The sequence below is a fragment of the Dermacentor andersoni genome, chromosome 2, assembly GCF_023375885.2.
Source record: "Dermacentor andersoni chromosome 2, qqDerAnde1_hic_scaffold, whole genome shotgun sequence".
NCBI classification, from domain to species: domain Eukaryota; kingdom Metazoa; phylum Arthropoda; class Arachnida; order Ixodida; family Ixodidae; genus Dermacentor; species Dermacentor andersoni.
Window position 1 is genome coordinate 53,811,574 of NC_092815.1, and position 26,755 is coordinate 53,838,328.

General features: G+C 46.2%; 1 long non-coding RNA gene across 1 annotated transcript; it reads right to left on the reverse strand.

Annotated features, from left to right (window-relative positions):
- Positions 1 to 1,697: 1,697 nt before the first annotated feature.
- Positions 1,698 to 22,057, reverse strand: LOC129387786 (uncharacterized). Its single transcript, XR_008614966.2, has 2 exons — positions 20,459 to 22,057; positions 1,698 to 3,193 (listed from the first exon to the last, which is right to left on the reverse strand). It is a non-coding gene; the product is annotated as an uncharacterized lncRNA (long non-coding RNA).
- Positions 22,058 to 26,755: the final 4,698 nt, after the last annotated feature.

The following is a 26,755-nucleotide window of genomic DNA, read 5'->3' on the forward strand; positions in this document are numbered from 1 at the left end:
GAAGGATACAGTGGCTATAGTGCATGTGTTTCGGTAACATCTCAAAATATTTTGGATTTCGTTCGCTGACAATGACATCAGGTAAACAATTCGACGATTCGATTACATAGGGTATAGTAATGATTGACTGTAAGCCTTAGTGGATCCGTCACTCGACGACCTACTAATACATTTAATATGCGTGTATTCTAAGCAGCCGCGTGGCCTAATTGGTGCTGTTTCAACTTTGAGTCAGTTGGCAGTGCTTTGGGATGTAAAGTTATGGGCGCCGGGTATTTGAGGTGCCTGTGCCAGTAGACCCGTTGACACAGAGCGCTGCTACGCACAGACACACGCGCACTCTGCATGCCTGAATGCAAATTTGTTTTTTACATTTCCGCTAATGTGATTAGCAACTAGGCAGCGAGATCTTCAGTTGAATTACAAGGCGCCTCGATTTGAATCACGTTTTTTTTAATGAAACATTTATTTCTATTTTTTAAACCTATCCTGCGTTAAAGAGAACTTAAAAATGAAACCTGGAGAAACGCTGACCCGTGTTCACTCTACGGTTATTACACATACCACGGTACGAAGTACCCGTTAATGACTTACGAGCCATGGCACCAGTGGAAGCCCCTTTTCCTCTTTGAGCGCCATGTATTTCCTGTGGTACTGTGAATGTCACATTAAAAGCGATCAATTTTCTGGATATAAAGCGGTACGGTATTGAAATGTCTCATTTTGACAGAGTTTTATCAATATTCAAATTTCAGCTGTACAACACGAGGCAATTGTGGCTGAAGCCATTGCTCACTATGTCATGCAATCTAAATGCACGAGGGTTATTGAATTTAGTCCCCCATCAAAATGCGGCCGGGATCGAACCCGCCACCTCGAGCTAAGCAGCGCAACGCCATAGCCACTGGTCTGCCATAGTAGGTCACTAGAATACCTGGCCGGTTCTTCACGAAACGTCGAAAATCGGATTCCAATAAAATTCACAACTTTAACGTCTATTATCTATAAAGATGTCTCGCTATTAATTGTGTTTGCGCCGGGATGCATATGAAGTTCCATTATACCACGCCTATAGAGGAACGAGAACAGGCGTATTCTACAAAATAACCAACACAACTTACGCTGATAACTTTTTACGAAATTGGCATTCTATCGATCATTCGCCCATTTTGCTGTGTTTGTATACTTGTGTGTCTATATCCAACAACTTTCACGACAACTTTTGTCACTGGGTAGTCCATGGTCAAAAAAGGTAGAGGTAAGACTTGTCTGCTGGGGCCACCGGGTTCGAAACCAACCGCCGAACTAACTCTGATCACTAGGTACGGACACTGGATATGCGCCGCTCTTCAATGAACCTGTTTCACGCCAACATGTGCCACTGGGCATGCGTCACGGGGTCTGAGCAACTCTGCAATAAACCTTCCACGCCGTCTTCGAACACGGCGGTGCCGTTAGATGGCGCACCGTGTCCAGAGGGAATCGCGAGAGAAAAGCCCGGCTCTAATACAACACGCGTTTCGGAGGTGGCCGCTGTTACGGTGTGTCGCTGCACTGCTTCAATGCTAATTGCATCAACGTCGACAGTCATCGTGAAACGGTTTCTACCAGAAATGTTTCGAGATAACCTTGAGAAACATTTTGTACGTAGCGATTATTAGAGCGATAGCTCTACTATTCCAGGTGAAAGAGAGAGAGAGAGAGAAAGAACTTTATTTAGTCGCCTGCAGAACGACACTATGACTAAATGGCGCCGCGACGCGGGCCCTGACGTCGTCTCAGCGGGTGGTCTCTACTCAACTCCAGCGCGTGTTACACCCGCGGTCGGTCGCCCTGAGGGGCAACGTTCCGTCGGTTTCGCTCGGCCTTTGTCTTTCAAGAGCCGCCGAGACCTGCTGGACGGCTCAGGTTTGGCTTTCGTGGTCGTAGCATTCTGCCGCAGCCGCGAGTCGCAGCGGAATCGTTGCACTTGTCAAAGCTTCGTCGGGGAACTTGGTGCAATCCAATAGGATGTGCGTCAGGGTAGCCCTCTCCCGCTGGCACACGCGGTACACATCACTCACATATACTTTCTGGTACAGATGATTCATTAGCACTGGGGTGGTTAAGGAGCCAGTTTGTATTTGTCGGAACAGCACCGCCTCCGCTCGGCTCAGTCCCGGGTGCGGAGGTGGGCAAGTCTTTCGAGCCAGGCGGTGAAACTAAGTTCGTTGAACATCGTCATGCGGGCACAAACCCAGAAAACGACTGGTTCCGTAAATCTGACCTTTAAGCTCTGCCAAGATCAAATTGGGACTTAGCCTGCCACTACCGTCGGCTGCTGCGTACGTCGCGTGGGCGCCCATATCTTGAAAGCGATCTGCGATGTGTACAAAGTGCGCCGAGCGCTGCGCTTTCGACACTTAGTTCGCGTTGAAGCGAGACGCAGCATGAAGGTAGATTCGCTCGCTGCTGCTGCTGCCGCGCCGAGCAGCGTCTGTGTGTTGTCTTGCGGTGGAGCTGGAGGTGCGGTAGTTTCTGACGGTGCCGAGCAGCGTCTGTGTCCCTTCCCAAAGCAAGAAAAACCGTGCTATCGCTCGACAAACATGGTTTAACCGCCTCCAACCAGGGCAATTTTTTCAACTGTATTCATGAGGAATAAGAATGACCCAATCGTGCAGTCGCGAAGTAAGTAAATAGAAGGGTTCGGACCGGATCACAAGCCCTGCGATATGAAGCGGCAAACCACAGGGTAACAGAGATTCTGACTTTTCTCTTGTCCGGAGTATTCCTCACTGCACTGGTGGCGATGCAACGGCGTTATGTGATGTGCTTGGAGATGTGCCTGACCAGTTTTTGCTTCTGGGTGTACGCAGCCGTGCAATGGCGGCACTTAAACGGCTTTTCGACCATGTGCAATAGCATGTGCGTCTTGAGGTGGCCCTTGCGAGAAAATTTGCGGCCGCACACGCCACACTGATCGGGCTTTTCTTCCGTGTGCTTGTGGTAATGACTCTTGAGATTGTAATTTTCCTTTAACAATGCACCGCACACGCGGCAGAGATAATTTTTTCCTCTCGCGTGGTCGGCGATGTGTTTCTGAAAGTCTGCCATAGAGGTAAAGGACATCTCGCACAAACGACACACGCTGGGTGGGTTGTGAGCCTGGCTGCCTTGCTCCTGCCTCGATGCTTCCCCGGTCTCTCCAGGAACGCTGCGACAAGGCAAATTATGAGCATAATTAAGAAATGTTTACCCGAAATAGCCCAAACATTCGATCTGGCACCGGTTGCTGCTAAATGACAATCTTTTCAACGAACACTTTTTGTTACCAGGTAACAGAGAAAATATCCTGCCTGATGGCATAGCATCGACGTCATTCATTGGCTTCGAACTTTGGCATCGAGAAACACTCGCCTTGTTTACTGAAGTTCAAAAAGTTGCAATACAACAGTTTCACTAAGCGACGAGAAGCCATGCTGCACAATACTAAGTAGCAATAAGATGAGAGAACCTGCAGCTGTCCGCCATATGAACATACATAGCTACTAAAAATGCAATGCATCATAAATGAACAGCTTAAGCGATCTGGACTTTTATTACTATGATTTAGAAGCGCACGTAAAGGCATTTCTTTTTCCATTATATCTCGCTCCTGCGTTTCCCCCTGGTAACGTATCCACCACAGCCGCCAAGTACAAATAATTGAAGACCAACGCATATTTGTTAACATTTACATTGTACATTTATTTATGTGCTACAGAAAAGCCACACCTGTGTCTCATTCAGCAGATCTGAAGCGGAAGGCGTTTTTTTCACTCGGAACGGCGGTAACGTATCCAAGATTTATGGCTGCTGTGGTTTACGCAGCCATACCATTGGAACCTGAACCTGGCAACGTTTAACGTTAGAACGTTATCTAGTGAGGAGAGTCTAGCAGTGTTATTGGAGGAATTAGAGGGTAGTAAATGGGGTATAATAGTGCTCAGTGAGGTTAGGAGGACAAAAGAAGCATATACAGTGCTAAAAATCGGGCACGTACTGTGCTACCGGGGCTTAGCGGAGAGACGAGAACTAGGAGTCGGATTCCTGATTAATAAGGATATAGCTGGTAACATACAGGAATTCTATAGCATTAACGAGAGGGTGGCGGGTCTTGTTGTGGAACTTAAGAGGTACAAATTGAAGGTAGTACAGGTCTACGCCCCTACATCCAGTCATGATGAGCAGGAAGTCGAAAGCTTTTATGAAGACGTGGAATCGGCGATGGGTAAAGTCAAAACAAAATACAGTATACTTATGGGCGATTTCAATGCCAGGGTAGGCAAGAAGCAGGCCGGAGACAAGTCAGTGGGGGAATATGGCATAGGCTCTAGGAATAGCAGAGGAGAGTTATTAGTAGAGTTTGCAGAACAGAATAATATGCGGATAATGAATACCTTTTTCCGCAAGCGGGTTAGCCGAAAGTGGACGTGGGGGAGCCCGAATGGTGAGACTAGAAATGAAATAGACTTCAGACTCTGCGCTAACCCTGGCATCATACAAGATGTAGACGTGCTCGGCAAGGTGCGCTGCAGTGACCATAGGATGGTAAGAACTCGAATTAGCCTAGACCTGAGGAGGGAACGGAAGAAACTGGTACATAAGAAGCCAATCAATGAGTTAGCGGTAAGAGGGAAACTAGAGGAATTCCGGATCGAGCTACAGAACAGGTATTCGGCTTTAACTCAGGAAGACGACCTTAGTGTTGAAGCAATGAACGACAATATTATGGGCATCATTAAGGAGTGCGCAATAGAAGTCGGTGGTAACTCCGTTAGGCAGTAGACCAGTAAGCTATCGCAGGAGACGAAAGATATGATCAAGAAACTCGAATGTATAAAAGCCTCTAACCCTACAGCTAGAATAGAACTGGCAGAACTTTCTAAGTTAATCAACAAGCGTAAGACAGCGGACATAAGGAACTATAATATGGATAGAATTGAACATGCTCTCAGGAACGTAGGAAGCCTAAAAGCAGTGAAGAAGAAACTAGGAATAGGCAAGAATCAGATGTATGCGTTAAGAGACAGACCCGGCAATATCGTTACTAATATGGATGAGATAGTTCAAGTGGCTGAGGAGTTCTATAGAGATTTATACAGTACCAGTGGCACCCACGACGATAGTGGAAGAGAGAATAGCCTAGAGGTATTCGAAATCCCACAGGTAACGCCGGAAGAAGTAAAGAAAGCCTTGGGAGCTATGCAAAGGGGGAAGTCAGTTGGGGAGGATCAGGTAACAGCAGATTTGTTGAAGGATGGTGGGAACATTGTCCTAGAAAGACTGGCCACCCTATATACACAATGCCTCATGACCTCGAACGTACTGGAATCTTGGAAGAACGCTAACATAATCCTAATCCATAAGAAAGGGGATGCCAAAGACTTGAAAGATTATAGACCGATCAGCATACTGTCCGTTGCCTACAAAGTATTTACTAAGGTAATCGCAAATAGAATCAGGAACACCTTAGACTGCAGTCAACCAAAGGACCAGGCAGGATTCCGTAAAGGCTACTCAACAATAGACCTTATTCACACTATCAATCAGGTGAGAAATGTTCGGTATATAACCAACCCTTATATATAGCCTTCATTGATTACGAAAAAGCGTTTGATTCAGTCGAAACCTCAGCAGTCATGGAGGCATTACGGAATCAGGGTGTAGAGGAGCCATAGGTAAAAATACTGGAAGATATCTATAGCGGCTCCACAGCCACCGTAGTCCTCCATAAAGAAAGCAACAAAATCGCAATAAAGAAAGGCGTCAGACAGGGAGATACGATCTCTCCAATGCTATTCACAGCATGTTTACAGGAGGTATTCAGAGACCTGGAGTGGGAAGAATTGGGGATAAAAGTTTATGGAGAATACCTTAGCAACTTACGATTCGCTGATGATATTGCCTTGCTTAGTAACTCAGGAGACCAATTGCAATGCATGCTCACTGACCTGGAGAGGCAAAGCAGAAGGGTGGGTCTGAAAATTAATCTGCAGAAAACTGAAGTAATGTTTAACAGTCTCGGAAGAGAACAGCAGTTTACGATAGGTAGCGAGGCACTGGAAGTGGTAAGGGAATACATCTACTTAGGGCAGGTAGTGACCACGGATCCGGATCATGAGACTGAACTAACCAGAAGAATAAGAATGGGCTGGGGTGCGTTTGGCAGGCATTCTCAAATCATGAACAGCAGGTTGCCACTATCCCTCAAGAGAAAAGTGTATAACAGCTGTGTCTTACCAGTACTCGCGTATGGGGCAGAAACCTGCAGGCTTACGAAAAGGGTTCTACTTAAATTGAGGACGACGCAATGGGCTATGGAAAGAAGAATGATGGGTGTAGCGTTAACGGATAAGAAAAGAGCAGATTGGGTGAGGGAACAAACGCGGGTAAATGACATCTTAGTTGAAATCAAGAAAAAGGAATGGGCATGGGCCGGACATGTAATGAGGAGGGAAGATAACCGGTGGTCATTAAGGGTTACGGACTGGATTCCAAGGGAAGGGAAGCGTAGCAGGGGGCGGCAGAAAGTTAGGTGGGCGGGTGAGATTAAGAAGTTTGCAGGGACATGGCCACATTTAGTACATGACCGGGGTAGTTGGAGAAGTATGGGAGAGGCCTTTGCCCTGCAGTGGGCCTAACTATGATGACGACGACGACGACGACGATGATGTCTATCCGATATTCGCATAATTTGTGAAAAATAGAGTATTTAATTACCATGATTAGAATTAACTGCATTGGTTTCACGAAGAAAACGAGAGTTCGGTTCTCATTACATTGTCTATACCGACGGCCCCTGTAAAGCAATATGCAGTCAGGTGTAACACGAAAATTTACGTAAGCAATATATTGCAATTTCGGCCAACTGAAAATGAACGGAGCACGGGGACTGAAAGGCTTCGATATTGCTTTTAAGAGGTAACACACATTTATGACTAGCCACTCTAGTACTATTCCCGTAAGTGTGACTACAGAACGCACAGTTTGTGCATAGTTGAAGGAAAAAGCCAGTCACAAAACACGAAGGACAAAGACCAGTCATTGTGGTGCGAAGCTCTTGTCCTTTGCGTTTTGTGACTGGCTTTTCACTTCATCTATAAGAGTTCAGTGAATATTTTTCGTTATCGAATGGTGAGAGCAGCTACAAAACTACAAGCTAACGCTAATGATTAATCAGTGCATACATCCTTGTAGCGTGAAATAATCGTGTCTTGTAAAGTATTACAGTCAGTTGGCGAATTTAAAGGCTTTGGATGTCCAGTTGAAGCACCCCTTTAGGATCCTAGAAAGAACCGCATTACAGCCGGAATCATTTATCTGCACGACTGGCGGTTGAATTGAGAAGAAGAAACGGCAATCGCAAGTTCCCACGGGAAGTGATAGTATTATTCATCGCCCCTAAACACGATAAGCGTAGGTAAACCGGACTCTCATCAGCCGCTCACATAGGCCGGCATCCCATCACTGACACGACTTCGATGGCAGCCGTGTTTAGTGAAGACATCCGGTTCAGGGAGAACGCAGCCTTGCAGCAGTAACTGCGTTGACCCGCCCTGTCTTGCATTGGGTTAGGATTTATGTGCTATGTGAATCTTGCACCATGGCTCAAAGTTCACGGTACATTAGGTAAAGGTTATCTTTAGTTGTGGACCTGTGTGGGCGCCGCTAATGACGGCGTGGCGAAACACGCATCTTCCATCGTCTGTCTCCACCTAGAGATTAAGCGGCACATAATGTAACAGAAGCCGGTGTTCCACGTAAGACGACCTGCCGTGAGCCAGGCACGGCTGTTTGATAGGAATTTACAGAAACTACGTTCGCAAATAGTAGAAGTGATATCGCCAATCACCAATCCATGGCAACAGCACGCGCCTTTCCATAGTTTTTTTTACATTCTCATGTGACGGTGTCGGGGAAATCGTACTCGCTTGACGACTAATGGTGGCCGCTTTTAATTTTGATTTCACTCCGCTTCTCGTTATTCATCTTATTCTTTCAAAAAATCGACCTAAGCTGGCACTCGCCAATCTTTAAGTTGGAAAACGGCAGGGTTTATGGGCGACACTGCGTTGTGCGTTATTCATATTACTGGTTGGGTTTGGTCATTTCAAATATTAGTTAGAATCAGCTTTAATTGCAGTCATGTGTGAGGCTTAATTTACTCTTGGTTTCTGTGTGGACAGTGGGATTAGTAAATCTTGTCTGTCAACATATAGTATACTGTGAGCAAAATATGCCCCCTTCATCTTCATCTCTATGTATTCATTATCATGGCTAGCATAATCTTAGCACGCGACCATGCTGATTGAAGTGTCGAGGTGACAGCTGCCTCACAATACTCAAGCCTATGTATTGAAAATAGCAGCATTGATACACGTACTGTGTAACATGATATAGACACAAGAGGAACAGAGAGATAAACAGGGTTAACCAATGAATATTTTCGTTTGCTACTGTACACTGGGGGATGTGAAAGACGGAAAGAATAGCAGAGAAAAAGCGAATGCAAGAAAAATAAATGAAAGAGCTTTGGAACGTCCGTAAGAACTATAGTCTCTCTTTAATAGGCCATTCCAATGCAAAAATTTCATGAGTGCCTTGATTATCTTGTGGTGTGACGACTGTATAGTTCGGCATTCTAGGACTGTGTTCCGAAAGCGGCCGGTCGTCAAGACGCGCCAGCGCGGTCGCGAATTACTGCCCGTGTGCGCTGTATCGGCGACAATGGCAAGCACGTGTTCAATAGTTTCCTCGTTGCCGCAGTGGCCACACGCAGCATTATCTTCCGTTTTGATACGACAGCAAAGGATATTGGAAAAGCGATTTCAAGCCACAGTAAAGAACCGTTGTCTCGGGTCTGGATAGTTTAGGTGCAGGACGAAGTTGAAGACAAGGATTCAATCGATGGAGACGTGTGTGCTGGAAACTAGGTGCGTTCCACAAGGATTGCATGGCGTCATTTGCAAGCACTCGAAGTTTCGCTGCTGTATCTGTTATTGACAGTGGGATTGGTTCCTGCACTCCGTCCTCATGAGCAGATCGAGCAGCTTCATCGGCATGTTCGTTACCATTACGCCACAGTGGCTAGGGAGCTACTGAAATACGACGTCGCGTCTTTGCTCGACGAGGCGGTGAAAGATCTCTCAGATTTCTAGAACTAGTTATTCGTAGGGTCCATGGTGTAAGACAGAAAGCAAGAAATGTAGAGCTGCCTTAGAATCACTGAAGACACTTCATTCTTGAGGTGGTCCCTATCGAATTATGCTAATTATGTGGACTACGAAGAGCAGCAAGTTTCGCGGCTGTCAATGTCATCTAGTGTGATGAACTTCAATATGATGACTTTCACGGGAAAAATCCCGGCGGTTGAACCATCATTGTATCGATGGGCATGATTGTAATATTCGTACAGCAAGATCAGTGAAAGTTGCTTGATAGCTGATGATAAGAGCTGCACCTTCGTTCGAGTGCCTGGTACTGTCAGTTGAACTTGTGGCTGAGGCAAGCGCCAATGGGGAAATAAAACTCTCTGCATATGTGTAATGTAATGGAAGGTGTACATGATAAGACAGTATTGTCTGACAAAGAGGCACGTGGTCGGTCTTCTAGAAGTGAGGCGACATAGCGGAAAGGGGCGCGATCAAGATGTCTGACGCGTCTTATTTTGTGGTAGCGCAAGCGGAATGACAGGGACAACAGAAAGGCACATTTGACACACACAGCGCTAACGTTCCACAATAGATTTATTTCGTTATTTCCAGTGCTCGTCGCTATATATATATATATATATATATATGTATATATATATACACACACCCTCGCAACGTCATAAACAAGTGCAAAAGCTCGGTCAACACAAACAAGAAAATGGACGGCTTACTGACGCATGTGTCACAAAATGCTGACTAGCTGTTATTATCAAGCGCGTCATCTCACAAATGTTTCTACTCATGATTGTTTCTTTAAGTCTGGCCTTGCATTTGCATCTTTGGCAATGGATGGCAAGAAAGCCGTCAGCAGCCAAGTTCTTTACTTTGTTATTGTGTTCTCGTAGCCTATCACTTATGCATCTACCAGTTTAACCAATGTAGGATCGTCCACACGCGACAGAAGTGCGGTATACCACACCCGCGATGCACGCTTTCTTTGCCGCTTCCTTCGACTTTCCCACTGCTGCTGTTGTCCGGCACGCCACTAACGCCGGCTGCGTCGGGACGTGGTTGAGACCGTGCCCATGTAAAAAAAAAACATAAGAGGCATGTGCTGTCGGTGTATTATTTCATGACATTTGTTTATGAGCCGACATTCTCAAAATTCCGAGGGAGAGAGAGAGAGAGAGAGAGAGAGAGAGAGATGAAGAGGAAAGGCAGGGAGGTTAACCAGATATCAGTCTCCGGTTTGCTACCCTACACTGGGGATAGGAGATAGGGGTAAGATGACAGAGTAAAACGCAAAAAAAACACGCACACATGGAGACACACACACAAGGTGTTCCAGTTAACATTATAAAGAATGTAAGGCATGGTATGCGCCACGTGAGGGCCTGCGTGGTTGTGGTTCAGAAAGATTATTCGCCAAGCGACGCCCGCGGCATCGACACGAGATTTTCTGCGACACGGGAGCCTTAACGCTATTGCGTTAATACGTGAACAGAGTGTGGCACAAAGGAAAGACGACCAGAGAAGCTCGCCTCAAGATTTACCCCGCGTCGCATCTGCACAATGCCCTCAGGACGCCCAACTAGGCGTGACCCCTCACAAACGCTGTGCAGGAGCTGCCGCGCTTGTCTCCGTGCTCACCCCCGCAACAGCAACGACAGTAGCGGGAGGAGGTGGGGAGAATGTTAGCGAGAAAATAGAGAAAGAGGAGGCCGTTTTGTGAGCTACAACGCTACAATCCAGAATGGCGCCGAAGCGTGCACTTAGTGCCGACGAGACGAAGGCTCGCATAAAGCGTCGAGCGGAGCAAGAACAACTGACACAAGCGGAGCAGGCAAGGTAAAATTTCACATCCCATCATGACTGTCGTATGCAGTCAACATATTACCGACAAATAACGTCAATGAACGCAAATAGCACACAAAGCTTAGCTTACATCGATTCCCAGAGTGATGGGATCTGCATATTTTTTTTATGTTAATTTTCGCGTGCGGTACCTGCGATTCCTTTTGGCCTTGTGTTTCTACAGTCTCACCAATTTATTAGGCGCCGGAAAAACAATGGTGATGCCGTTCCCTCCAGCAATCTTTTTTAATCTCTGGGAGAACGTATCTATGGAAGCGACGACAGCAAGCTTTCTTTTGTTTATGTCAATGCTTGTACCATCCACCTGCTCCGAACTGCTTTCCTGTATACCTTCTTAAGCAATGCTTCTGCGACAGACAAGCACGTGGTTCACGTAACCAGCGCGGCTTAAACGTGAGGCTTGCAGTCCGAAGCTATCGTACATTAGGTGCTGGCATGATTTATTCAGTGCTTCACTGAAACGCATCTTCGCGATTCCCCTATTCCCAAACTTCGTATGTGCGGAATGAAATGGTGAAAGGGGCTTACTTGACCTAGGTTCGTAACAGCAGTAGGTTTTCTTATGGGTGAGCACAAAGCTAATGTCAAGGAATCTAATCCTCCCGTCGCATGGCATTTCAAAGGTCACTTCTAGTGGGTTAAGACAGTCACGAATAGTGGCGAAAACTGGGGCATATTGATTAGTAAAACACGTGGATGTACAATCAATAAAAACAAAAAAGTTAACATATCTAAAGACTTTTTCAACCTTAGATTTGCGAAGGCGCTCTGACAGGTCCCTGTCCAGTTCGGCTAAAAGCAGACTACTTAGCACTGGTGCTAGCAAGAACCTATACACACTGTTTCTGCAAATACAGGAATCTTTGTTCGCGGTGAAATTGTACATGACTCGGTCTGTGCGGTAAAAAAGTGCCTGCGTGTAGTTCCCTGCGGGCTTTGTCTTTTTCTTTTCTTTATGCTCATTTTTACCGAGCTTTCACAGTGTTGTATGACGTTTCGTGGGTATATATAGCGACGAGAACTGGAAATAAACCTATTCCTGAAAGTTAGCTCTGTGTGTGTCAAATGCGCTTTTCTGGTGTTATCGTTCAGTTTGTGCTACAACAAAATAAGATATGCCATACCAAAAAGCCCCTATAGTGATCCTCATCGGCCTGACGTGTGCTCTGAGGGCTTCCATAACAATGTGAATCTTGGCTAGGTAAGTCATGCGCAAATGCAATATTTCTGATGTTGATGTACTTCGTGGGAACCCCAGACAAAGCATAAAAACCTGGGCCTGATCACTTTCGAGTGCACGAATGTCAGTTCTGCAGGCATTGGTCAACATTGCCAAGCTGTACCTCAGATACGCGGGAAACAGCGTATTGTACAGTTGCATCATTACGTGTAGTGAAGTACCCCAGGTGTTTCCTCCAAGGAACTTGAAAAGATGACAGATGGCAGTCAGACGCTTCTTTAGGTAGGCCACATGAGTACTCCAGCAGAGGTAACGGTCGATGATTACCCGTAAAAACATGTACGTTCTTCACAGGATATATTTTGTCCTTCGATGGATATAGGTAGAAAGTCATGGGTTTCCGGCTAACGCGACTAATGCACATTTTTCTGGGGAAATCTTGAGGCCTTGTTCGCTAAAGTACGTCGTTATCAGCGTCGCAGATTTTTGGAGCCTTGCACACAGTTGAGGACGCGTCATGCCAGATGCTCAGACACAGATGTCATTGTCATAGATTAACAACTTCACCGCATTTGCTAGACATTCTATGAGACCAATGAGCACAAGGTTGAAGAACGTGTGGCTCAAGGCACTACCCTGCGGTACTCCACGGTGTGTGTTGTGTGGAGAAGTTAGGCCGTCTTTGGTATTCACAAAGAGAAACCGCATACGCAAATAAATGCGTGTCCAACGATAGAGTCGACCACCGAGACTGACCATTCCCAGGGCCTCAAATATCGCCTCATGAAGAACATTGTCATATGCTCTTTTTATATCGAGGAACATGGCGACAGATAATCGCTTACAAGTCTTTTGATGTTGAACGTATGTAACCCAATCGATGACGTTGCCAATGGAGCATTGGTGACGTCGAAAGTCAGCCATTTCGTCGGGGTAAACTTCGTAGAGTACCAGATACCATTTAAGTCTTGCCAGGATCATTCGTTGTATCATCTTTCCAATGCAACTAGCCAGCGCGATTGGGCTGTATGAAGTAATCTCTAGAGGAGACTTGCCAGGTTTGATGTGTGGTACCAGGCGACTGGTCTTCCATTATTGAGTAGCGTATCCATCCTGCCAGGACTCACTGAAGATACGGACACAAGATGCCCAAGAGAGAAAGCAAGGACAGGAAAGGCAGGGAGGTCAACCAGAGGAGCACCCGGTACACTCTGGGTGGGGTTAAGGGGAATAGAAAGAGGAAAAAAGGGAGAGTAAGCGAGGAGTGCGTGTGGGAGGGACACTATACACAGGGACACTATAAATGGTCTCTTAAGCCGGTGCACTTGAAGTATTGCACTAGTGCATGAATCGCCTTTCTTGCCAGTGACGGGTGTGGCCACGGTCCGGGTTTCTGACTCGATGAACGGTCTTGAGTCCAGTCGGTGTAAAGTTGCCCGTAGAGAGGCGTTGTACACCGTAGCGACGGCAGTCACACAATAGGTGCTCGATGGTTTCCTCGCACCCACAGGAGTCGCACATCGGGCTCTCGGCCATTCCCAAACGATAGGAGTATGCGTTCGGGAAAGCCACTCCCAGCCACAAGCGGCACAGCAAGGTTGTTTCGCCGCGGGAAAGGCTAGATGGCTGTTCTAGCCGTAGCGTAGGGTCCAGTTTATGTAATCGGCAATCGAAGGCACTTGAAATCCAGAGATCTTGTGACATTTTGCGTGCAAGTAAGCGAAGTTCCCTGGCAGCGTCGTGCCTCGCCAAAGGTGTTAGACGCATCTGGGTATCTTCATGGGCAGACCGGGCAGCCATGTCGGCTAGGTTGTTGCCGACGATGTCACAGTGAGCAGGAATCCATTAAAACAATGTGCCCTCTTTCCAAAGCTTGGTGGTGCACTTCTCTGATGTCATATCATCTGCTCGTAAGTTATTTGATGTAATGCAGTCTTGATACTGTGAAGAGCTCCCTTAGAATCACGGAATACGACCCATTTCTCGAACCTGACAGCACAACTCTGGGCCGTCCAACGAGCCGAGGAAGCCGCTTCGAGACAAGGTCTCGGAACCGCGTACGCGGCGGATGCCCAGAACCACTAAAAAGGCGCCGGACTCAAATCTTGTTGATATGAAAATAAAGTTTACGCTCTCTCTCTGTGTGTTGGCTCTTCAGTGACGTACGTCATAGCGGCATGGAGAGCTGCAAGTTCTGCCGACGTAGATGTAGCCATGTGTTACAATTTGAATCAAACTGTAACCTGCTTAGCTGGAACGACGAATGCGGCAGTTGAGCTGGTAGGTGAGGTCGAACCATCGGTACATATATGTATGTCCATATATACGTCCGGTGCAGTAATGGGAGCGTAAGTTGCTTCAGAGCCGGCGATGGATGATTGGATTTTTTAGTAATTCCAGGAATAGCAAAATCCATTTGAGGCTGTCGCAGGCCCCACAAGGGAGATGAAGGCTTCGCCACCGGTGTAAAAGATGACGGTATGCCCGCTTGATGAGCGCTAATCACTCTTGAAAAGGTCGATTGAGGTCGCTCGGATGGTAGGGAGGCCAAATGATGGTCGGAGATCCTTGAGAGATGGCGAATGTGCCCTCTGAGAGTCAACAGCTGCATGTGTCAGGATCATATGGTCTCCCGCGATGGCAATTGTTGCTGCTGTTGAGTTGCACCGAGGCAGCCCTAAACATGTGCGCAGGGCTTGACCTTGTAGCTTTCCAAACGTGAAAGTTCATCTTGCATGCATTTGACAACACTGGTAGACTAACGTAGGAGTTCGTGAAACAGTACCCTGTACAGCTGCATCATAAAATGGACTGGTGTACCCCAGTTTTTCACGCAGATAAATTTGAAGACCTCCGCAATGGCAACTAACTTCAGATAGACGCAGTCAGGGCTCCACGAGAAGTTGCGGTCAATGATGACACCCAGAAAGCGATGCGTCTTAACATAGGATACAGCTTGACCATTGATTCAAACCCAAGGTGTATAGTAATAGAGTCAAGATATATGTATCTTCGATGCTGCCCATTCCTGCTCGTATGTATATCATTTTGCTCAGAGTTGTCAGCTGCATTGGCTTTAAAAAAATTGAGTCGTCTACCACTGCTTTGGAGATACCTCATTTGTTCTTAAACTAAAAAAGTTTCACGATCATAGAAGCAACCTCGGCGACTGAAGCATTCGCATGGTTATCTATATTTCCGAAAAGTAAAAAGAAATATTTCTGGCAAGCCCCCTCTTCTAATACTCATGGCCCTTGACGACCGTGTATTTGCAACTTCATCCATAATTACGTAACTAATTAAAGCTTATTACGCAAAACGTACCTAGCCAACGAAATGCGCCGTTGCGGAGCTCCGTCCTTCATTTTTTGGTCGTTTGTGTTTATTTTAACGTCTTCATAGGGGGCTTCGTACTGGGCGAAGCACTTTTTCTTGAAGATTGATCGAATGTGTAATTACGAATTACATTGTATCTGTTTATTTTGTCAAATAACCTGTAACTGACTGTCGTTTATACTTAGTAAGATGTTTTCAGTCCATATAGAAGTCCATAATGCACGGCGACATAGGCGCCGACTACGGGTGGGGGGGGGGGGGGGGGGGAGCCGTCTCCCGAGTTTTCCGGCTTAGCCCCCCCCCCGTCCCACCCGGCAATGTCGAAGCCTACCCTCCCCCACCCCCCACCCCTAACGTGTCACTGCCAGACTTGTCACATCATTTGAGGTTTCTTTTTACTTGCCTCGACCTTTTCACTTGAAATTTTATTATGGCTAATAGCTTATTGCATCATTGTTGGAGCGGACATGCACGGATTTTATTTTTTACTTTACTTTATTTGTGAAATTCTTCAAGGAGAACGAAAGCATTGGAAGTAGCAGCGGCGGCTGCATCGTCCGTATTTTCTCACTTCAACATTGTTTTAAATTCCCATTGTAAACACCATGAACATACGCAATATATTTAAATATATACACAGGTCAAAGTTTATTACATTCTAAAAGAGAAGGAGGTAGCCAATTAGCAATTATTACAAAAGGTATGGATAGTTTATGCCTAGAGAATGGATATGTTGCTGTATGTGTACCTTGCTTAAATATGCTTCGCGTGCTTTCTTTACCCTGAAAAGCCTGTAGACTTTAGGGACCCCTTCATCAGAGTATTTTATCAATGGCGTATGAAGCGCATGTGAATGATATGTGTCTCAGTATCGCTTCTCATTGCAGTAAGCAAAGCTAACGATTCATTAAAAAAGACACTTTTAATAATTTGTAACATTTATTAGTGATGGAAACATCACTTATATGCAGAGGTCATAAATATATACAGGATGTCCCAATTTATCATGCACCAAGATTTAAAAAGGCAATGCGTTACTCAAATAAAACCTAGTGCATATTGTTTCGAGTACAGTGGAGCTTCTGCCAGTAATTTTTCGTTACCGATATTTAATTAAGTAATTGTAATTATCTAACTCGCGACATACTATCATAATTATCGAAGTGTCAATGAGGCATTTGTAGGCACAGCCAAGGGACATCTAACTGCGGTATTTTCAGCTACGTACTAATGGCGTACTAATTCTTTTTCCGACTGATAAATAAACCTTGCGAAATATGGTGAATACCAAGAGACTGCGCTCCCACCCGCATCATAAAGCATCGCCCTAGAACAGGGTCCTGCGTAAAAAAAAATCACCGTTCAAGCACTCCGCACTGATGTTTAATCAGCGAAGCTGAAACGTTCGGCCCCGGTATCTATCACTGGGTTAATCTTGACGGTTCATTAAACGACGGCTTGGCAGGCGGCCGGATCCTCGGTACGCAGTTGCTGTTTGCGCTCGGCTGCACGAGCCTGTTCTGATGCCCGGGCTGCAGCATCGGGACGGCGTAGACGAGCTTGTTCCCGGTTCTGCTCACGGCGTCGCTGATCGAAAGCAGCCTGCTCCTGAGGAGTACGTATGACGCGTGGCCTACCCATTTCAGAGCCGGAGAGAAACTGCTGCGCGGCCGCGGCTGCGACGGAGAACAACGACATCACTATTGGCGCAGCCAATCGCGCGCCTCTTTCGCTTTTTTTTTTCGTGCATTCGCATAGGGTTGCGCAAAAGGAGTTTTCGGCGTACAGGTGATAGACGGACAGACGGACGAATCGGCTAGCCATATACAGCTTGCTGTAAATATCTGCCGCGCCTCGGCCTAAGCAACACGTAGCGTTTGGTGCTAGTTGGAAACAAACTGTGATAGCTGTTGTCTTTGCGTAGGTAAAGTGCACGGATTTATTTTTGCCGCGAAACCTATCACCACAGAAGCAAATCGACAATGTCAGTGCAAATGTTTAAAGATACGTTTTGTTTCGTCTCAGTCGCCATGTCTTTTTCTAATGAGCAGAAAGTAAAAATAATCATTGCCTTGAGAGCTGCAAATGACAAGAGGAAGGCCGTAAGTACATATAAGTTATGGAAGTGTGGTAATGGAGCAAACGCGTCGATCATCATCAGAAATGAAAACCTGAGACAAACCGGTAGCCTGAAGAAACAGCGCCGTAGGACTCCATTTTTGAGTTCTAGCGTACGCACGGATGTTTTAGCATTTATGGCCTCAAACCCTCATGCTAGGTTGCAGGATGTCGCCGCCCTGGTACCAATTTCCAAGTCACCAGTTTGGAGGATTCTAAACGACGGCCTTTCACCCGTATCGCCTCAACTAGCACCAATGCTTGGAATATAGGGACCTGTAGAATCGTCTAGATTTCTCGAACTAGGTCCTCACAAAAGCCCATGAGTCACCGGACATATTGAGCAACATCATGTGCACAGATGAAGCCAATTTTCACAGAATCGCCCAGGTAAATTTGCATAATGCAGACTATTGGAGCGACACTGGGTAAGGCCAATCCGCACCAGTGCCAGTGTTCGTTCAATGTGGGGTGCGGAACTTACGCTGGTGCTATAATCAGACCCATCTTCTTCGATCACTCACTGACTAGAAAGCCATACGTGGACGAAATCCTTCAAGGAGTGGTGGATGAGTTTCTCAGCGAAGTCCCGCTATCACGTCTTCCACTTCTGTCGTATTAGCAAGATGGAGCACCAGCCCACAGCAGCTGCCGAGCACGAAACTGGCTCAATGAGTCTTTTCATGCGCAACAAATTGGAAGACATGGGCCTGTAAATTGGCCGGCTAGGTCACCTGATCTCTCTCTACTCGATTTCTTTCGCGTTACGTGAAAGCTCGTGCTTACATTATCGAGACGGACGTCAGGTTAGTTTAAAGAAAGGATAACGGATGTCTGCCGTCGAATTGGGACGTCGGTCATCAAAAAAACCACTGAAGATGTGACAAAGCGGGCACAGTACTGGCGTATCTGCAAAAGGAGACCTATTCGAACATGTCCTCAAGGCGGCAGCTGGTATTCAAGAGCGCTTACGAATTTATGGATAATAAGGGCACAGTAAAATCTGATTTACTTTTTTTCGTTTTTGTGCAGGCGTCCCGATTGCCAATTCGGCTTATCTCGAAGTGCTATATTTACCATCTTGAACGCATCGGCTTTGCCTTTTCTCTACACCTGGGCCGCTTCCGAGTCTTTACTTCGCTTTTATTGTTTCCCACGACCCTGTTTTTGCAGCGTGTATACACTCAGGAAAAATAAAACAGTCCCTTTAATTTGGCTTTGGTCCGAATCAAGTTTCTGGCGCTAAATATAGCTGCGTGCGCACTCTGTCGATGTGGTGCGAGCAAAGCCGGGAGTTTGAAACATGCTATGCCTATTACATTATTTTTCGCGTTTCGTGCTTGGTCAGAGCAGCGCCTCGGCCGCGTTATCAAGGGGTTTTTGTTACCGATATGATAAGTATCGCAACTGCTCTGTAAGTCTTGGTGCATGATAGTTGGAGCACCTTGTATAATTCACTCAGTAACCGAAATGAGGCCAAGCCGGATTCATTCGATATCAGAATCAACAGCAGTCATTCGCAGGAGCGCTGGTACTCGGACTCGCAGAAAGAAAAAAAAAAGGAAGAGAGAAGCTGCAGTTTCGGTGGCGTAAAGGCGAAGCAGTATTAGTGACAACGAAGTATACGACATCTACAGGATGGAAGATTACACCACCGAAAGACGCCAGATCCTTCGTGGTGGGAGAGGACTCTGGTTGTAAAATTGTACCGTCTCCTACTATGTGGTCTTGTAAATGCTAATATAAATAAAGCTGTTCCTTGAGTGAACAACTCTTCGAGGTCACACGAAGTTTCTTCAAGGGCAAGAACCCCATATATACATACATACATTCTATATATATATATATATATATATATATATATATATATATATATATATATATATATATATATATATATATATATATATATATATATATATATATGAAGGCTTCCGCCTATGTGCTGCGATAAGAAGCTCGTCGCGAAAGATGGTGAAAGATCACTCTCTTCGGTATCGGCTCATGTACCTAGTTGGATAGTTATATAGCGGCAAAGAAAACTGATCTGACAATGCCAAGAATTCTATTCGCATTAAATGTTTACTCAACATGCGACCGCGTGCCAAACAGCCTCTCCGACACACTTACGGTGCGTCAGCTGCCATTGAGAGCAGCACTACGCCGGGGATACGTCTACTTGTTCACCGGCATTTCTGTTTTTCTTCCTTTACTTTTCTCTTTCTCCGGGCAACGCTTTCTTGAGCAAGCGTGCAGACGCGCTTTTATATCGACAGTGGCACAGACGGTGGTATTGTTGCAGCTGCACGATACCAGCCACTCGCCGCTGGGCCAGCTGCGCTGGTAGAAACAGTACAAATGCGTGCCTCTGGTTTCGGCGTTTTGCGCGACTGCGAGAAAGAGCGTCCCGCGACAAAAGAAAATTGACCCGCCGACGAATAAGAGGACACATTCTCGGCCTAACGCGATTCTGAACAGCAGGGGTCCCTACAATGCAAGGCGCGGCAGGGTGCCTCAGGCGCGGAGTTTGGCACGCTCTCGTGCAGGCCGGAAACTTTTGCTACCGACCGTAACGACTAGCCCAGCAGTCCGTTTTGCTAAGCAGCGATGATGATCCCGAACGTTTCGTGTCACCACCCCCTTGCGGACATATTGATCACAGAAGGACAACTGCTTTTTTTTCTTTACGTCGGAACAAAAAAGCCTAAGTGATCTGCATGTCGTAAGCGGGTCCGCTTGTGACATCAGTCAGTGGCGGAATTCAATGGAAGCTCACCTCGCATTCTCCTGCTGAGTGCCTGCACTTCTAGTGCCCTGGGCGGTGTCGCTGCTATCACTTGACATCGTAAACGAGGGTTGACGTGCTTCTTTCTCGGGCAAAGTCGTGTGCCCCGACTGAACAGTACAGTAACGCGCGATATGAATGTTAAAGCAGTTGAAGCGCGCGCATCCACCCGATTCTAACATTGCCGTCGGAGGGCGTGCTCGGCGCTGTGGAGAAGATAGCAGACGACGCTATCGGTTTTTTCTCGTCCTTCTGTTCTGTTCCTCGCAGTCACCATCCCTGTAGCTCACATGCCCTCGCTTCCTTTCTCTATATTTTCTGCGAGTAAATTTTGTTTCATTCTTGCCATAAAGTCCGATAACGCAATTTCTTTAAACCGCTGAACTGCGGTATCATTTCAAATATTCACGCATGCGCGAACACCAACGGAGCGTACGTCAAAGTATGATTTTTTCACAGGGAGAGGCGGCGTTTCGGGCACAGTTCACGCAAGGGCTTTGTGGGGACCTGTACTCAGATTTCGAACCAATAGGACACCGTCCACGCAGTGGCATGCAAAAAAAGCAGTACATGTGAAGGAATCAACTCACCATAGCTTAACGAGAAAAAATAAGTGAGGTTTGCATGACCTTTGACAAAGAAGAGAATCATCGAAAATAAATAGGGCAGTTGAGAGCTTTCCATCTTGAAGAAATGAAAAAAAAAAAAGAAATCCATTATAAACTGGAGCTCTCGCATAGAAGAAAATAAAAGCAAAAAAATAATAACTGCGCACCTGTTACATTTACGTACAAAGTCACAGCCATTTCTTGTATTACTTGACCGCAGTGTGCGTCTGGTCATTTGACGGCCGTAGTACCTTTACAGGATGTGTGGTCCGTTGTTCCGTCGCGTGTTAAAATACATTATCGTTCTTTCAGAGAAAAAAACGTGCGTGTCGTAATTGCTTGTCATTCAAGTACATGTCATACTGAAAACCATCTGTATTTGTTGCCTGCCTCATCCCTTTCTGTTTGGCTTTCTGGCAGCCTCTCACTTTTTTTCCGCCATGGGTACCAAGCACGGAAGAAATCCTCGTTAATATTTCAGCCGTTCCATTTCCGCTTCCCTCATCCAAATGCAGGTTGCAACTCCTCTTTCTTTTCCTTCTCGTTCTTGCTAAGGCGACAACTAGGATGAGCACATATTCACATTATCTCTCGCAGTCCGCAAAACCTCAAAGAATGTTTTGAGGTGATGGAACAATATTATATCGTAGGCACAGCGTGTAACATAATTTCGCGGACCATTGGCTCCCGCATGCCGGTGCCATTCAAAGAGCTTTCTGTGCGTCGCAGACCTTGGCGAGCTTTATCGAGCGTTGCCACCGCAACACACGCGTAGTGAAACCCCAGTATCGGCAGTGCAGTGTCCACGCAGGCTCACTAATGAACGCGTTGACTGACGGACAGCGATAATCAGATTTCGCGGTTCCCTGACAGCATTCCCAACGTCGGATCGATTGGCACTGTGGTGGCCGCGGCATTTGCGTGCTTCGGCGCACACAATACGAGTGCTATTTATCGGCTCTGTAGCACAGCCTGACACGTCTTCAACCTGGTAGGCCTCCCTTTCTTTGCGCGGCGCAGATGCGACCTAATCTGATTTCACGGCACGCAGCTGCTGCTTCTCTCCTCTAGAGAGTTGTGGAAGCGGAAGGAAATGTCCAAGGCTTAAAAAGCTGCTGCGCTCCCTACAAGATTCCTAAGAAAGGTAAGGAAAGTGTCCTCTCGGGGGCCGCCCCAGACGTGACCCGCAAAGCACGCACGACAAAAGATGACGATAGGCTTTCTTCTGCGAGTGCGGTATACGATGGTTCCATCGAGGCTTTTGTATGCATTGCCTCACCTGCTCCGGACGAGGACACGCTTCTCGACGTGTCATTACCGAGTCCAAGAAGCTTGGCATCTCTTTCTGCGATGACACCGTCTTTATTTGTCTGTCTTTCTTGCGAAAAGACGAAGACCGTACCTTCAGAATCCCTGACAGAAGAAGCAGCAGCTTCGCGAAGCTTTATAAAAAAGGCCCGCCGCACTAGGTTGCACAGTTCAGGCTCGGAAACGGTAGCGTAGCAATCGCAGTAAAACCGTCGGCGCGCGCGCGTGCGTTTTCAAAATAAGAAGAAAATAACCTACTTTCTCAACGGCTACTTTCGCGTCACGTAAATCAGTGGAAAAAACTTTGACGCCATTCGTTATAGTGCTCGTTTGTTTCTAGCTATTTACGACACTCGTGCTTGCAGGTACTGTTTGTTTGCACAGGCAAATAGGAATGGAAGCACGTTTTCCAACAGCAGTGCGCCTACTATAGCGTGGAGCGGCAATGTATGCGTTCGCACGGCAACAACGTGGCAAAGTGGCTGAGCAGCCCAAGAAATGCGAAGGAAATAAAAAGATGCGACTGAAATTTTGTTTGCATTATTGATAGTCACCTCCATGCTGCCGAAGGAAAATAGCTTTCCGTTGCAACGGTCTGCTGGGAGCCTTTGGCAGCATTGAATTCAATCTCTACATTCGCGCATCAGCCTCGTCGTCGCCGAAGTTTGGTAACGAAAGTACGCCTCGTGTGTCCCGTTTTATGATAAATTCTTTCAACTCAATTCCATAAGTATTTCTCAATCACTTTTGGGCGTCTCGATCACTTCCCGCTTCGTAGGCATCGGAGACCCATCCTTCGGATGCCGGTGTTCTGCATCCGTTCGCTGGATGTTTCCAAGAACCATGCTTTGTGATCCACCTTCGTCCGAGCTTGACCCACAGCTGTTCTGCAAGCATGATTCCTTGCCTAATCTGAGGCCTTTAGAGCTTTAACGAGCATTTTTTGTTGCGTTGCACTTCTAAACTGAGTTAACCCTGAATTTAAAAGAAGAAAATCAAGTTGCAAAGCTCGCTTTAAGCTCGTTTATTTCTCGCATATCACTTTTAATAGCACTATTCGTCTCACCCTTTGGACAAGCTATAGCTGCGGCGCATTCCAGTAAATAAGGTGTCTCCATACTTGCCTCTGCGATTGCCTTTCCCCCTTGTCAATGCAAACACTACAATCGCTTTGGCGCATGTGTTTAATGTTTCTTGAATATTACGGATTGGCATTAGGCATTACGGGGTAACTAAGTGACTATGTTCTGCTGCAGCGAACGAAACTGCTGCAACTCCAAAATTTCGCTTCAAGAGAACGCCGTCAAGAAACTGGGACGTTATACGTATTTGTTTCCTAATACACCGTACGTCGACAATGGTTATCCCGCATCGACTTTACCACAACGTCCGCCCTCCGCCTAACCACAATTCATTTATATGGACTGTGACCGTCACGTAAATACTAGCCTCATAATAATGGGCGATGAAGTTTTTGTTGCAGGCAATAAAAGGAAGAGTAGGACAGCTGCGTAGATCTTTTGTCACAACAGACGCGCTTCGATGAGTAAGATATAGAAAAAGAGTACCCATAGCCGAGGATTTATAGTGTTCAGTGAAAGCACCAATAGCGTCAAAAGATTTGCCACAGTTCTTTACACGACATCACCCAGAAAAAAAATCTACAAACTGCTCTGTTTGGCTCCCACGTGGAGTTTCAACTATCCGTGCCAGGAAACGTTCCGAACGAATCCCGCGGCGCAAGAATTTACGCTTTCGGCTCTTGTCGTAGCAACACAGAAGCCTTCGTCTTTCTTTTACTCCACGAGAAGCTCAAGCCGCGCTTCCGGCGGTGCCACCGGAAGATTGGACCAACTATATCACTGTAAAAAATATCTCCAGTAAATGAAGACAGGAATTTTCTAGCAGCTGCCTAGCCAAAAAAAAAAAAAATCTGTAAAGCTCTGCTTTCTATTTTTGATTTTTGAATTATTTGAAAAGTTTTTCTGTTTTACTTTACCAGACATTTCATGCTTAGAAAGAGTTACCTCTTTCGCATTACTGAAATAGTGTTGTTCTGTGTTTTACATTTTTCTGTTATTCAAGTATTAATTTCTGTTTTATTTTACAGAAAACGTTTGCGTAAAAGAAAATCATCCATTTTGAGCAACAGAGAAAGTCCTGTTTTCTGTTTACATATCTTACTGTTATTTCACTTTTTTTTCTGTTCTAGTGTACAGAAATCTGATGTGTAAAGGCCATTTGCTATCGTGACAAACGGTGGGCGAACCAGGTATGTCGCTGAAGCCAACTTTTTGGCAAGGGCATTTCTCCTTGTGAGGCCAGCTGCTGCCCTGACGAAGAGAACTACACTTACCTTATAGAAACGTTGGCTGCCGTCGAAATCCCTTGTTCGACTACTATTCACCGCTTCTAACCTCTATCTTCCTGTGGACTTCTGCACTTCCTAAATTGCCTATGGTACCTCACAGGAACATTACAAAATAACAAATCGTCTATAAACATGCAGTTTGTCTCAAAACGAAATTTAGGACATGTGGTAAAATTTGAAAAGATTTAACTGTAGCGCAAAAGACAAAAATCACACGTAGCGCTCGACTGTGTCGCCGTTCATTTGTCATTACTCAAATCTATTTTTTTTTTTTTTTCCTGCGCTGCTGCGAAATATGGTCAGCACTTTTTCTCTTAGTGGTGGTAACAAAGAATCTGTGATTTAGAACACTGTGGAAGAAAACGAATTTTTGTTTCATTCTACATCAAAATATTGCTTGATTGATAAAAATGAAAAAAGTAATATTAATGTAGAATTGCGTATGTGCACTAGGATCAGAAAACAAGCAGCATCAGTTTTCTTCAGGTTGTTATAACAGTCTAAAAGCCAATTTCACAGGCTACAGCTCACTTTCCATGGATCGCGCACGTACGTAAAGAAGGAAGAACAGAAAAAAAAGCTGGCCGGCGATTACGATACTCCCTAATGTGAATTTTGAGCGCAACTGTTTAGGTGTTTTCAATTCGCGATATACTGCAGCAAATAATTTTATTCTGAACGACAGGGTCCTCTCGGCTGCAGCGCTGAGCCTCTGCTCAGATAGCTCGTTTAGCAGCAGCGGCAGACGAAGCGTTTCCAAGGAAAGGAAGCATGAACACGGGAACACGTGGCTCACGCGGAGCGAATTCTCTAGCGGCAGCGGCGCAGACAAAGTAGCGCATGCGCAGTGGGTCTAAAGCCCACACCAGTGCTTTGTTTCCATATATGGTATCGGTGGACGCACTCGCCGCCTGCCTGATCGCCGCCGTGACGAACGTATGATGCGGCACTCCGCTTTCCTCCTCACGCTCTCTTCGCTATCGACGTGATTCATCCCCCGCTGCGCTCTTCGTTCGCTCGGTTACGCCGAGGGACGCCGACGCTCAACGCAGGAATTGGCGCCTAAGAGCTGCACTTTAAAAGTACGTGCTATTTCAAAGAAAGGTAAGCGAAGTAAATAAATACGCGAAGCTTTTTGTTTAATAATATCCAATTGACTGCACTCTCCCGACCCTGTCAGTAAAATGTTTTTGAATTAATGACCTCATGTATTCACGCGCAGTTTTTCCACACACGATAGTTGAGTTGAGTTGAGTTGTTGTAGGCTACTGGTGGGATTAGCCTTGCAGTTGCTGCCGGCAATTGCTCCACCGTAGCGACACTTAAAATAAGTTAATCACATAATCAGACACAGACCTCACAAAATACAAATGGTCACTCCTCAGTTCACCATGTGGAGGCCAAATCTGTGTCCTGTAGGTAATTTAAAAGAAGGCGAGAGACCTCCTTCCTACACAACCGTTTCCCGCGCGTGAAAACAATGTCTTGAAAAGAGCTGTGAGGAACTCCTGTCTTCTTGAGGGACCCGAATAACGCCCTCCTTTCCGCGTTATACACAGTACAGCACATTAGGTAATGTTCTATGTCACCGCACACACCACACGTTGAACATAATGGTGATAACGCCAGGCCAGTCTTATACATCCACGCAGGGGTTCGAGCAGAGCCCGTGCGAATGCGGAGCAGTAAGGTGGCTTGGTTTCTTTTGAGGCCCTTGATCACACATGGCTTGTGAGGTGAGCTCCACAAAGAACTGAGGTGGCACAACACTGCTTCTCTGAAGAGTCTGTTGTCGTCTTGAGGCACTCTTCTCAATGGATTCCCAGACAGAGCTCTATGGGTGAGGCTGTCCGCCATCTCGTTGCCTATGATACCTGTGTGCGAGGGCACACACGATAGAATCAAGCTGGGTGTGCAGCATGTGTATTGTCAGAGTGTCGAGTTATTGTGAAGTGTACATTGAAGAGATGTGCGCACTTTCAAAATCCGCGTACAATCGAG